The sequence below is a fragment of the Tachypleus tridentatus genome, chromosome 2, assembly GCF_004210375.1.
Source record: "Tachypleus tridentatus isolate NWPU-2018 chromosome 2, ASM421037v1, whole genome shotgun sequence".
Classification (NCBI taxonomy): Eukaryota; Metazoa; Arthropoda; class Merostomata; order Xiphosura; family Limulidae; genus Tachypleus; species Tachypleus tridentatus.
In genome coordinates, this window is record NC_134826.1 from 119,016,118 (window position 1) to 119,031,457 (window position 15,340).

Here is a 15,340-nt window from a genome sequence, read left to right on the forward strand (position 1 = left end):
TCTTAAATCCACGTAGATTAAGGTTGCCCGGTGTACTAGTAATGGGTGGCTAGCTCAGTTGCCAACATTAAAAGAGGAGCATGTTTGATAACAGAGATTGGAACTCGCGACCCTCATAATGCGGGTCAACCGTTCTAACCAACAGATCCTTCATTACTTCGAATAAATTTATTTCTCTTCATTAGTGTTGCAGCATTTTACTCTTATAGGATAATAATTTTTATAAGACAAAGTAGTCGTATTTAACCATAACCTGTTTATACTTATGAATAATCTATAAAAACACGTTAGACGTTTTGTGATGTAGTTTTAAACTACACTCACCGTCGAGTGACAGATTAAGTAAAAACAACAACAACAACCATAATAATATAATGTTCTAAACTAGTTAATGTGAAATGTACTGCCTTTCCCACAAAACAAACAATTATAACCACCATACGAAAAAACTCCAATCATATACCTCCTTCGTGATCTCAACTTATTTGAAATATGTTTGTTGTTCTACTTCAAAAACTGAGCTGACAGGAAAAATATATATGTAAGGAGAAGTAGTGATTACGGTACCAGCATTCTTCATGACACACCAGTGTGTAACATGTTCTAAATAATACAATTAATTAATTTAACCTATCAATTTCATTTTTAGCGTTTTATAAACAAGAACAACTGTCAAATAAATTAGAAGTCAGGAACAGTAACGTTTTAAGCTCTGTTTCAATAGATTTTTATTAGCGTTTAGCAAGAAGCTAATGTGCAAATTGCTTTACACTCGTATAATTTAATCTGAGATAGTGTACCATTAAATAAGGTACGTTTGTTATAGCTTTCCTCAAAGAAATTCCAGTTAATTTATTCTTCATAATCACAGAATTTCAAAATGCGATTCAACTTACGTTGTTTGTTGTATATTACGGATGTTCTTTCTCCTACTAAACGTTGGTCAACATTAAATTGACCATGATTTGGTTTACCTCCACAGCTAACCTTAGTGTCAATATAGGCAACACACGTTTTTCTTTGCTATTTGACCCGGCATGGCCAAGCAGGTTAAGGCGTGCGACTCGTAATTCGAGGGTCGCGGGTTCGCATCCCCGTCGCGCCAAACATGCTCGCCCTTTCAGCCGTGGGGGCGTTACAATGTGACGGTCAATCCCACTATTCGTTGGTAAAAGAGTACCCAAGAGTTGGCGGTGGGTGGTGATGACTAGCTGCCTTCCCTCTAGTCTTACACTGCAAAATTAGGGACGGCTAGCACAGATAGCCCTCAAGTAGCTTTGTGCGAAATTAAAAAAAAAAAAACAAAAAACTTTGCTATTTATGGACAAAATTTTTATGAGTCCATAACGTTTCCATTACAACGTTTCTTGTGCCTTATGAGCCACACTATCAAGTTTGAAATTAATCAAATTAAAAGTCTTAGGTGCCACTTTTGTCTTTTACATAGAAAACGCTTTAATTTGTGTTGTCAGTTCTTTTCACTGAGTGTTGTAAGAAATAAAATTCAACCCAAAAATTACGCAGTTTAATGTAGTATGTAGATCCTACAAAATGAACTATATAAAAAAGTTAGTAATTTAAAAGTTAAGTTGTGATTTTTACATTATTTTTTTCTTTTTATGCTATTCGGAAAAATAAAGTAATACTGAAGACGTCGTAAGAATTTATGAGAATAATAAGGTAAAAATTCAACTGAACTACATTTCTTTATCAAACAGTTAAAATGAACGGATAAGTCGGTATTATGTTAACCGACGCCCACACAACGAATACACGGTAGTACTTCAAGAGACGCTTTCTAAAGCTGACGTAACATTATGGAACATATAAATATAAACCAATTATGGACGGCTAGCGTAGATAGCCCTAGTGTAGTTTTACGCGAAATTAAAAACAACAACAACAAATAAACCAACTCAAACGCACTATTTTACTGGCTCAGCGTGATATATTGGTAAACTTAGTTGTGGATTTTAAGGTTGCTCGATCGCGGCCATTTACCGCAAAAACGCGCGTTGTACTCTGGGATTGTAGGTGCAACATAGGAATAACGATCAATTCCAACTATCTGGTCAAACAAAAGTAGCCTAAGAGTCTGGTGGTGGTACTGTTGACTTACTGCCCTAGTCTAGCAGTTCGGAATTATGAATAGCTAAACGCAGGCATCTCTTTGTGTGGCTTGGAACACAAATTTTGAAACAACTAAAAATTGTTTCAGTAAGACACATAAAACAATGTAAAGCTGTATTAATATAGTCATCAATACTACTACAGGAATGTATATACGTTTTGCAAATCACACATAAAAACACCTCGAACTGTTATAATATTTTATTGTTACAATACACACTCAGAAACAGATGAAAACAAATATACTTTATAACTAACATAATTCTTATGGTTGCGTGCTACAAATACTTTAATAGTTTATTATCATGATACACATAGAAACAAACTGGAGCTGGTGTAATATCATATTTTTAAACTAAACTCTCATTGAAATCACTTGTAATTTCATATAAGTGAAGACTATATGAAGTTGTTGAAAATTCATATTGTTAAGCAGACATTAAGTTACCCATTTGAAGCAGGCTAAATTTTTATTGTAAAAACATACATAGAAACCATCTAGAAGTAGTGTAATAATATATTGTTAGAACACTCATAAACCACATAAATCAAATATAACATAGTACTGATACTATCATACAGAAACCATCCGAGAATTGTGTAATATTTTGTTGTAACACACTTAAAAATTGACTTAAACGAAATCACAAACACGTACAGATAAACAACAACTGAAGATTATATAAGGTTATTGTTTAACAATCATTGAAAGAGATTGAAGCTAAGGTAATATTTTGTTAATTATAAAAATTATACAGGACAAATATAATATTGTTTTGGCAAGTTCGACGTAAAAACGAACTAAAGCAAAAGTATTAGTTTATTGTAATATTTGTACTACTATAACGCACAGCCACCAAAAATTCATAACACACATACACATCGAAAATCTTTGAAGTCTATGAAATAGCTTACTCTTAAAACACGTATTAAAGCAGACGATTTTAGTGATATAACACGCAGAACTGTGTGAAGCAGTCACAACAGTGTTTTAATCATGCACGAAAACAGAGGTTAAGCTGGATTAATATTTATTCTTTTCAAACACAAATGAAACGAAGCGAGTGTTGTAACTTGTTAATATAATATTTCTAGAAATATCTAATATTCAAATCCCATAGAGAAGATTCTAAATAGATCTTTCACATCAGCCACTATATGATTAATCTTTTTTTTCTTTTTTTAGACGAATATCTGTCACTGAATTAAGCGATTCAGTAAATATTTGGGGGATAAACATTTATGCCATACTATAACTTAGCATAAATATTAAGTATAAGAATTATATACCTGTATATTAGTCGCGATTTTGCTTAACGCTAAATTATATGTAGTTTAGAGATTCTTTTTCACAACTTTATTTGAAAACCAAATACGAGGCTCACTAGGACCACATCGGAAAGATGAATACTGTATAATACATTAAAATAACTTAATCAAATATTTCCACTGTTACTTCGTTCTTGAAACTATTCAGAATAATAATTCTTGAACTCATAATGTAATCCTGTGAATACTTTTATGTTTTACTTTTTGCATAAAATTAGCTGATCAATTAGCTCATCAGTAGTTTCATTCATGCATTACGAATGCCACAAAGAAGTTCTGAACAAACTTTGCGAATATACGAAAAGCAAATAAAGATTTATTTGCAAGGTTATTAATTAAACATTCTCGTACGTGACACACTTTATTTTGTTTTGTGTCTTTAGTTACCCCACTGCTAACCATTTTTAGAAACACTGCATGAGTTGTTCAGGTAAATTGGTGTCATGTGTGTAATAAACATTAAGTGTACCGTTCCGCAATGTTTAAGCTTTAACATCGCCTGGAAGCAAACTTGGCCTGATATAAAGATAATAAACAGAGGCCGAAACGTCTTGTGCACTTAACGTACATTGCTGGGTGAAAGGGCGTTGTTTGATTTTCTTAGTTCTCAAAACAACTGGAGAAATAACTTTCATTTATATGAATAATCCGCTCACAATAACATACCGAAACATATTTACTTAAATGCAGGATATATACGTGCTCTATTGTTGTTGCTAGTTGTATTTTAGTATTAAGAAATCTATATAAATATGTTTCTAGTATTGTTTGGAACAAATACAAATGTGTTCCTGACATTAAAAGTTACGTTGTAGTACCCTTAAGGAACCAATACACTAGTATTATTAACAGATTCAATTTACTACTCTTAAAGAACACACAGAAATATATTTCTATATTGTTAATATCTAAACATTAGTTGTTTAAATAAACCTGTACATATGTGTTTCTAGTGCACTGTTAATATTTTAACCGTCTTGATGAACCTATACAAATAAGGTACACAAATTATAGGTGAACAGAGTGGAACGCCGTTCCCATTTTCAAAATAAATATCAGTTTCGCAACTCTACCTCAGTAAAACCACGCGTACGGGAAAAATATTTTGGCATTGAGACTTAAATTATTGATTTAGCTTTAACATAGGCACGTATATTTTTAGCTAATGCCAAATATTATCTTATTCAATTATTGACGAAATTAAATTTCAGCTCTTAATATTTGTTTCATGTAAAATTGTTATCAAAACTCGAATTGCGACTTAATTAGTAGATGATAAAAGTAACTTTTATGGTATAATGTAAATTCTGCTCTTTCTACTTACGAAATTTTTACCGTTAAGTGTTACAATTCGCGTACTACACAAATCAGATATGTTTTTGAAATAATTATTGGCAGTTATATTTTGATGTGTGCATAATATTGTTGGTGGTTGAATATTAGTTCTTTTGAACACGTCACACAAATGTTTCAATTATTTCTTTTGCTAGTTATATTTTAATTCTCTTGTTGAATTTACGTGGCATGATTATTTGTTGTACAGCATAAAACTACATTATGGATTATCTATGTTCTACATATCGCGGGTATTAAAATACAATTTTTAGCGTTGTAAGCTGAATAGTTTACCGCTAAGTCACCGGGAAGCGCGTGATGTGTTTCTACTGCAGTTGGCAGATACATTTTATATATTGTAAGAATATGTGAAATTGAGTTTCTAGTATTGTTAGCAGTTACATATTATATATTGTAAAGACTTATTTAAATTAGTTTCTAGTGTTGTTAGTAGTTACATTTCAATAGTTTTGACAAATATAAACGTATTTGTAGTTTTTAATAGTTGTATTACACTAATTTTTATTGACAGTGGCTTCCAGTATTATTGATAGGAACATTAATACTTTGATGGATTTACACAAGTGTGGTGAGTGGTGTTGCTAATTATATTATAGTATTTTTAACGAATTTTCTTAATTAAAGAATAATGTTTTAAACGATTCTATATAAGTTTATTTCAGATAGCCTTAATACAGTGTTTATAGTTAAATTATAATACTTCTAACAGCTTAGTAAGGTATTTTTCTATCACTTGGTACTAAATTGTAGCATTTTTGACAAATATGAGAAAGTGTTATTTGTATTTTCATTATAGTTACGTTACTCTAACAAAACCTGCATGTGTGTTTCTAATATTACTAGTAGTTCTGGTAAAAGATATCAAATGGCAGATTGCGTGACACCCAGTTTAATGAAAATCACACAAAAGTTGATTGCGCTTAATCCTCAAAACCCAAGCCACTCTATGGAAATGTCACTTTGAAGAAAGCCTAGAAATTTTTGTTATATTTGTACAATTTCGACTGATTGTTTGTTGGCATGTTTTACCTCATAATAATGTCTTATAGTCAATAATATTTGAAATAATATTCTTAATTACAGTAGCGATAATATTATACTTAATAAAAATAGATTGTTTGCATGTAAGTTACCTGGATTCCTGAATTTCAAACTTTAACATGTTAATTTGTTATTGGAATGATAAAATCCCGAAAGTATAGTTGTCATTTTTTGTTTTGATTTTTTTTAAGTGATAGAAAACTGTTTCAATAATTTTTAGATAAACTACTCTTTTGCAAGCTGATGGTCACATCGTCTTTCATCAACTTCATCACTGTTCCGGCGTTCAGGACACAGCACAACTGTTTCGCTTCCGTGTTGGTTTCCCCTTCATAGTTGCCGATAGGGCGTTTACCGGAAGTGACGCTCTTCGCCGTCCTTTGGGGAGAGGAGGAGTAGAACCTGGTTTATCCAAACGAGCTTGAAGAAACAGTTCCTTGAAAATACTCGTTACATTGTAATTGATTTTGGCCGAACATTCGATGAAGCCATGCTCCCAGTCAATACACACCATCGTCTCTGCCAGCTCTTTCTTCACAATACGCTTTTCTTCTAAATCACTTTTATTGCCAACCACCACAATTGGAACAGACGGTGGTCTTGTTTCTAGAATTAGTTCCCTTAATCGAGTGATTTCTTCAAAGGATTCATTATTGTCTATTGAATAAACCAGCATGAAGGCATCTGCTGAGCTAATAGCGAGCCGACGCATTGCAGGAAACTCGTAACTCCCGCTCGTATCTAGGATATTCAACTTTATAACAGTGCCACCTACCTCATACTCGGTGCTGTGAAGCTCTTCTACAGTCGGTGTGTAATTAGAAGTGAACTTGTCGTTTAGAAACTGGTTGATAATTGAAGTTTTACCAACCTTAATTCCCCCCATCACAATAAGTCGGTAATGATCTTTAGTGAGATGGACATCATCTTCATGGTTGATCGAAGCAGCTCGTGCCAACTGACCACGTGAAGGACCAGGCATTTTTAATCCACGATTATACTGTAAAGAAGAACTTCTTTGTCTTGGAACACTCTGTGAGACACTAGCCCTATTTTTTCTCCGCCCTTTGCCAACGCTACCTGAAAAAAAAAAAAAAACAGGTGATGCTGTGAAACAAAATTATAATTTTCGTGTGTATAACACATCTCTTAAGGTAGATGAATAAACAATAAGAAACGAGATATACTTATTATGAAAAACATATTGAGGTCTATCAAGTACAAGTTTTTGTTTTCACCAACATATTCTGGTTTTTATTCTGATCTTGCACTGACAGAAATGAGAAATCTTTAAGAATGATCTGTAAAGAGAGTTCGCAATATTACCATACATATGTATTTTATTAAAATATCTCAAGATTCCATACATAAATCAAAATTGGAGAAAAGCAACGAGCTCTCAGAGAGATTGTTGTAGTGTTAAAATTATTCGACACCAGAAACAAACCGGTTTCAAGGGCTCTAATGCATTAGCATGTGTTTTATGTACTTTACGTTAGCAAAGCTCATATAATTGAGATTTCGATATAAATAACATGCAACGTTTTTCAAAGTGCCAAGCAAATATTTTTTTTTCGACGATATAGAAATATTTATATTTGGTTTGTTTGAAGTTAAGCACAAATCTAGCACGGTTTCTAGCATTGTAATTCTGAAAACATACCAAGGTGCTACATATATATATCTATTTGTTAGCCCTAAATTTATCCTGTCACTAAAAATTCCCATTTGTAACATTACAAAACTTATATACTTCTAAATGGAACTTTCATGAACTTTGATAAAAGTTCATTTTTTTAGTTCTAGACAGTACTATAAAAAATAAATGATTGAAAAATTTAAACTACAGTAAAAATCATAAAGGTTTCACAGGAAAACAGATAAACTAAACTATCATTCATTCACCATTAGATTCCATCAAGGAACATAGGGCCGCAATCGCTTGCGGATTCTTCAACAGGTATTTAAGTGAGTAAGTTGTTAGCCCACTGCACCGAGCCGTCCCTAATTTAGCAGTGTAAGTCTAGAGGAAAGACAACTAGTCATCACCACCCACCGCCAACTCTTGGGCTACTCTTTTACCAACGAATAGTGGGATTGACCGTCACATTATACGCCCCCACGGCTGGGAGGGCGAGCATGTTTGGCGCGACGCGGGCGCGAACCCGCGGATTACGAGTCTCACGCCTTACGCGCTTGGCTATGCCGGGCCCAACTAATTTATACAAATGTAAAAAGAACCTTTAAATAAAACATTAGGAAGCAGGATTGGGAGCACCAAAAATAAGGTAACAGACAGGAACGAGTGAGATAACATTACAATACTTAGTGGTTTTGGACACACATGTAATCTCAAAATGGATGTGGCCCTCATTCCATCTATTCCTACCTCAGATGCTATTGTAAGTTGATAATAGTTCATACTAAATGAACTGTGTATATAACTAAACTTCTATGTTGTAAACTTTGTTTCAGCAACCAAGTACAGATACATGTATGTAATGAAATTACGTGACCTGAAAACAATGCATGATATCTCAAGGAAGGTGTTCGATGTCAAAAGTCACATAGAAAGCTGTAACCGGTATACTTTCCTTATGGGAAACATTACAGCTACTTGATGGTGGGGAGCCAACAGAATAGCATCAAACCACAAATCTTTAGATAAGTTTTTAATATTTAAAAAGGATTAGCAGCTGTTAAAACTCTGTTCATCAAGTCTATAGTTGGATTAAAGTGAAAGAAGCAATAGGAATAAGCGGAACGAGGTTGCACCATATTAAGAAACACCAAGTGTTGTAATGTTTGCACAATGTCAAGAAACACCAAGTGTTGTAATGTAATTCTTCCCATTCCTAATTTTTTATTTAAGTTTTTTACACTTGCAGTTTTTTTTGCTAATAAGTTTTGATAATGACTGGGCTCTAGATATAACTTTCTTGGAACTTTTCTTAGAGCTATCTCCAGACATTTCTTGACTTTTTCTGACATCGTTCCTGTAGTTTTCCTTCCGTTTTGACTAAATTAATGGCAAAGTCTTGTTTTGTATATTCAGCATTACTGTTTCTGACATTTCTTTATACTTTTGCAGTAATGCTTTATTCACTGGGTCAAAGACTTTCCAGGGTTATAAGCAAAATGTTTTTTTTCTCTCGTTTTGTTTTCTTTATCCCCCGCCAGTATAGCGGTAATTCTACGGATTTACAACGCTAAAATCATGGTATCTATTCTTCTCGGTAGGCTCAGCAAATAGCCCAATGTGGCTTTGCTATAAGAAAAAAAAACACACACCTTGTTTTCTTTAAAGGTATATTTTTTGAAATCGCACTGTTTCAAGTACAAACTTAGATATCAATAGGTCACATTTAGTTTTATAAAAAAATTAAAACAATGCAATTATATAAGTTATCATTTTTATTTTAAGTCAAGAGCATTTCATCAAAGCTATGTCAGACTTTGGCAGTGGTAACTTCTGTCTTCAGTTGAAAGAGTCACATCTTAGGCACTGACTGCTGTGATAAAATTGCTTTGTCCATCACAGAACCCTCGAATCAGAACTGACAACTTTGCTTTCAAAGGTTAAATCGCAGTTGAAACCTAGATTCTCTAATCTACGTAATTCATGTTTTTATCTAGCTGATACAGCTACGTAATATATAGGTGTTTTATTACTTACCAACTTACAGAAAGTGGTGGAATTTATAAAATATTGTATTGTTATATGAAATGTATTTTAGCTCGTTAGTAGTGTTGCAAAATGGTTATTGTCATTACTTGTTATCACCAAGGTTATAAGTAAAACTAATAAAAACGATTTTAGCAAAGATAGCGTAATTAAGCCATGTTCATTTATTTTGCATAAGGTGAAGGCAGGAGAGAGCTATATCTTTCCAAGAATGTTTGTCAATCAGTCAGTCAGAGAATCAGACTGACAAATATTTGGTTTGAGGAATGATTTTACTCTACCCACTTTCTTAAGTACTTCGATGGCTTGTTACTCTAGTGTTGGTTTCTTTACTACTCAATAGCGTATGCAAAGTACTTATAAAGTTCTGTTTACATGCTGTTTGCAGAGTGTTTAAGATTTTAATTTGCATTGTACATCTAATTTACTCCCTATAAATACTACCATATTGACGATACACAGTTAATAAGATAAAGCACAACCATAAATCCTGTAGGATTCCTGGCGTCTGAGAAACAAACCTACAACAACTTATAAGCACTGAATTCTACAACACCTTCCAGAAGCATAGATAGGTATAACTTTGAGTTACGCATTTAGGGGATCTCCTCCTCACGCTGGTGGAGGTGCTGGAGATCTACCTGGGAACGTTTTGAAACTTAAAATTCAAATGACGCATTCTGATGACTATTTTTGCATATATATTGTATAAGGCAGCATAAAGTGCTGTAAGATTAACAGTATATTTGTTTGAAAACTTTGTTGAGAGAAAATAATCATATTAATACTTTATATAAAAGAAAATTCGTGTCTTTAATTTTCAGTATTTCGTACGACCTACGTCCATACCCACATAATCAGAAAAATATTTATGGTTATACGGAACCCACTGGTTTTAAATGTAGCATTAAATGTTGTAGAACTGACTGTTTTCTGACATTACACGATTTTATATATAAGGATGAACTCTGATGAAGTATCTGAGTAAAACTCTAAATCTGAGGCCAGTTCTTCAAAATATCACTTCACAGCCGTTCAGAACTTAAATCTTAGCTGAATCCCCAAATCTTTCTTAAGCTAAATAGAATTTGAAATTTCACATACGATATAATATTTTGTATAGATTTTAAGCCACAAAAAAGCTGCAAAAATCTAGGAAATCCAAAATTCAATAGAAGTTACTCATTTTCCTTAACTTATATAATGATGTAAAAAAAAGTTAGGACACCCAATGAAAGCCTGTGTATTTTTGTAACAGTTTTGGATATATAGATATTTAATCTCAATTTTAACAATACTGAGAGATTATAGGAATATAACTAAACAATTAAACCTCAAGAAAAGACTTTTCAAGATCTTCTGTAAATGTAATTCTACAAAATTCCATATTCTAACTGGGTGAAATGTTAGGACACCCCCACATTTATTCCCACTTAAAATGGCTCAACTCACATACAGCTGTATCACACCAGATGTACATTATTAGAAGATCGTTACTCAGCATTTTGAATGAGGCTTGTCCTATTTAAACCTCAGACATTTAGTTTGGTGTGCTCCTGACTGTTGAAGTGAGAGTGAGCACCATGGTGAGAGCAAAAGAGCTGTCTGAAGCCTTCAGAAAGAAAATTGTAGCAGCTTATGAGTCTGGTAAGGGATTTAAAAATATCCCAAAAGATTTTGAAATCAGCCATTCCACAGTCCGAAAAATAGTCAACAAGTGGGAGGCTTTCAAAACAACTGCCAACATGCCCAGGTCTGGTCGTCCAAGCAAGTTCACCCCGAGAGCAGACCGAAAGATGCTAAAAGAGGTCTCCAAACACCCTAACATGTCATCACGGGACCTACAGCAGGCTCTAGCTACTGTTGATGTGAAAGTGCGTGCCTCTACAATCAGAAAGAGAATGCACAAGTTTAACTTTCATGCGAGGTGTGCAAGGAGGAAACCTTTGCTTTGTCAGAGAGAATGTAGACGAAGACCAGGACTTCTGGAATAATGTTCTTTGGACAGTTGAGTCCAAACTTGAATTATTTTGACACCAGAACAGAGGAATTGTTTGGCGTAAATCAAATACAGCATTCCAGGAAAAGAACCTAATACCAACTGTGACGCATGGAGGTGGAAGTGTCATGGTCTGGGGCTGCTTTGCTGCAGCAGGACCTAGACAGTTCACAATCATAGAATCCACCATGAATTATACTGTGTATCAGAGGGTGCTTGAGGAACATGTGGAACCATCTGTACGAAAATTAATGCTGAAGCGGAACTGGACCCTGCAACACGACAATGACTCAAAACATACCAGTAAATCCACCAAGGACTGGCTGAAAACTAAGAAATGGAGAGTTCTGGAATGGCTGAGTCAAAGCCCAGATCTTAATCCCATTGAGATGCTGTGGGGTGACTTGAAACGGGCTGTACATGCAAGAAACCCCTCAAACATCTCACAGCTGAAAGAATTCGGCATTGAGAAGTGGGGCAAACTTTTTTTCAGATCCATGTCAGAGACCGGTAGATGGCTACAAGAAGCGTCTCACTGCAGTTGTTTCAGCCAAAGGGTGTAACACTAGCTATTAGGGGGTAGGGTGTCCTAACTTTTTCCTCAGTTAGAATATGCATTTTTGGAGCATGACATTTGCAGAAGATCTTGAAATGTCTTTTCTTCAGTTTTAATTGTTTAGTTTATACCTGTAATCTCTCAGTATTGTTGAAATTAAGATTAAATATCTATATATCCAAAAATGTTACATATAGGGTGTTTTAACTTTTTACATGACTGTAGCTGCTGTCAAAAAATTAAACAGACTTCCAAATCATGAAGAAACCACAAAACTAAAACATAATTTGAAATCCTTTACAGGTCATAAAACTCAAAATCTTCCAGAATCAGCAAAAAGAAGATTGTTTGTTATTAACTACAAAGTTATACAATGGGCTATTTGTGCTCTGCCAACCATGAGTATCGAAACCCAGTTCTTGAGGAGGGACTCCGCAGATATACCGCTGTGCCACTAGGGGACAACAAGAAGCAGCATATATCCTTAAAATCCTAAGTAAGCAAATGACGCTAAATTTTACATAAACCATAGTAGTACATTATGTATTTTGTCATAATATCTACTGATAGTTAGTATAAAGCTAAATAGCATACTAACAAGAAATACTAGATTAGTTCTCTTTAGTGTTTAAAATTAAGTAAACTGCTCTAATTAAATGCTATTATACGTATGCTAGTTAATACAAAATTTGGTACTATCATAACATTTAATTACTAGATTATCTAATTGTAATTTGTAAAAAATAAAGGCAATTATTGACGTTAAATGCTACTGATAATACAAAACTAAAAATTGTAACAAAGCAAAATATAATACTAGCTGTGGATAGCTACTATCGTACAGCATAACAGGCTGATAATAACTGGTATCAACTCAACAACATATTGACGGTAACTGATATCAAACTACATAACGTGCTACTAATAGCGAGTATCAAAACACAATACGTATGCTAATAACTAGTACAAAACTATGCAATAAGTTGCTATTATGTAATATCACCAACTACAGAATGTGCTGTTGAAGCTAACACCAAACTACTTAAATGGTTTTTCTTTTTTTTTACCTTTAGCACCTTAATCTTAACTAGTGTATGGTTAGTAGATATTCTTTGTAAGCCAAATATATTTACATTCGAGTTACTGGCTCAGTTGAAAACCATATAGGATAGGCATGTTCAGTGAGGGAGTTTTCAAACTCGCGACTCCCAGATTACCAGATGAGTGCCCTGACCTCAGGTCATAGCTTGATGCTGGTAACTAGTATCAAACTACATTAACATGCCATTGATAGGTGATGTCAAACTACATAACATGTTACACGGCAACTACAGTCAGGCTGTATTAACAATTAAGATAATACTTGGGTAAATTTTAACTAACGTAGTTGCTAAAAGAGAAATTCAACGTTCAGTGTTACATAATAAGTACTTAAAAATTAGGCTAGCCCTAGTTTCAGAATATAATAATTCACTTGCTCAATAATTTACTATATAAAGATGAAAACTGTGAGTCTGAAAACAGTTACATATATTCGAAATGTTTCTACGTTTTATTTCTTCAACAGCATTAACGTATGCTAACAGCTAATATTTAACTAGCTTACGTGTTTTTGGTAACTGCTTGTGTCAACCCATATTAACGTAGTGTTGACAGATGTTATACATAATCTGGTAACACTACTTTATATGTTGTCATCAGCACATGAGTATTAAATATGTGGTAATATTGTAGAAAACAAAACAACTAACAGAAGTGTTATTTAGTGTTACTGATTATTATTATATCAAATACATATTACAAATATATATGTTTATGTAAAGGTCTGATGACTGTGATTTCTTAAGCAACGTCTTTTGTTGTAAAGTAGACATTGTTCAATTTTATTTCACGTATAACCACACCGCGAATATGTGATTACAAACATTACTTGTTTGGGTGACAGCTGAGCAAACAAGCGTATCTTACTGTAGGATCAAACATGATATTCGGTATTGAAGTAGGTAGTTAGTACTCGTTTTTTTATAACTAGATAGTACAGTAGCAACAAATTATAGTAAATAATGTCTTTTTACCAGATAGTATTGTAGCAACATAGAGTTTGTAGATAATGCTCTGTTATTAGATAGTATAGTAGCAACAAATAATTTGTTCAAATGAAATGATAGATTAGATGCTTTCAAGTAATAGTATTTTTACGATAAAAATACAAAATAACTCTTACTGATTTAATGATAGTCGTATATACAGATAGACGGTTCATATCTAGGGGTGTGATATCGTAAACATAAGCAGATAAATAATATTCATTTCACATTTATCAGTTACACACTGAAACTGAGAAAACGTACATAATTGTATGTACAGAATCTTGTTAATATGAATTGATGTATATTATTAGTCTTAACACATTTTACGCAAGATGTAATAAATTTGACAAATCGCATAACATATCACACAGCAGCTTAATATATTACTTATTTCATGATACTTACACCAAAACTAACATACGTCGACCTTATGACACTTTTACTCAATTAGTAATAAATTCTGCTCACCTCATGACATTAGTATACAGACCCGGCATAGCCAGGTGGTTAAAGCACTGGACTCGTAATCCGAGGGTCGCGGGTTCGAATACCCGTCACACCAAACACGCTCGCCTTTTTAGCCGTGGGGGCTTTATAATGTGACGGTCAATCCCATTATTCATCGGTAACAAAAGTAGCCCAAGAGTTGGCGGTGGGTGGTGATGATTAGCTACCATCCCTCTTGTGTTATCCTACTAAATTAGGGACGGCTAATGCTGCTAGCCCTCGTACAGCTTTTCGCGAACTTCAAAAATAAACAAAGAAACATTACTACACAAGAAACGATTAGCGTCACTGATCGCATGATACTTGGGCGAAATCTAATAAATCTTATCATTTCATAAAACTTACACAAGAACTACGCTCATGAAACATGATTAACTAATGACTTACTGATCTTATGACACCTAGAAAAAAAATTATACATTTTAATTCGTTAATGTCATAACACTGTGGAAGTGAATATATTTGACAGCCATAAGCCATACCTACTACCCACGCACCCCCCTAAATGTGATGGCCTGTAACAATAAAATTGGGTTGCGATACCCGCTTCATGTAGAGCACAGATATCTCAATGTAAGACTTTGTGTTTATCAGCCATACAAGAAACAGGCGCGTATAATAAACAGTACAGCTGGGCTTTATGAATC

General features: G+C 33.8%; 1 pseudogene across 3 annotated transcripts in view; it reads right to left on the bottom strand.

Annotated features, from left to right (window-relative positions):
• Positions 1-2,326: 2,326 nt before the first annotated feature.
• The window catches only part of LOC143244935 (ras-related protein Rap1 pseudogene), a 34,454-nt pseudogene continuing 21,440 nt past the window's right edge, over positions 2,327-15,340 (bottom strand). For 2 of the 3 annotated variants that reach the window (XR_013025393.1, XR_013025392.1), the window contains exon 3: positions 2,327-6,936. The product of XR_013025393.1 is annotated as a ras-related protein Rap1 pseudogene, transcript variant X2 (transcript). Of the gene's footprint in view, positions 6,937-14,654; positions 14,875-15,340 lie in introns of those variants that run through there. The other variant, XR_013025394.1, reaches the window with a different exon arrangement.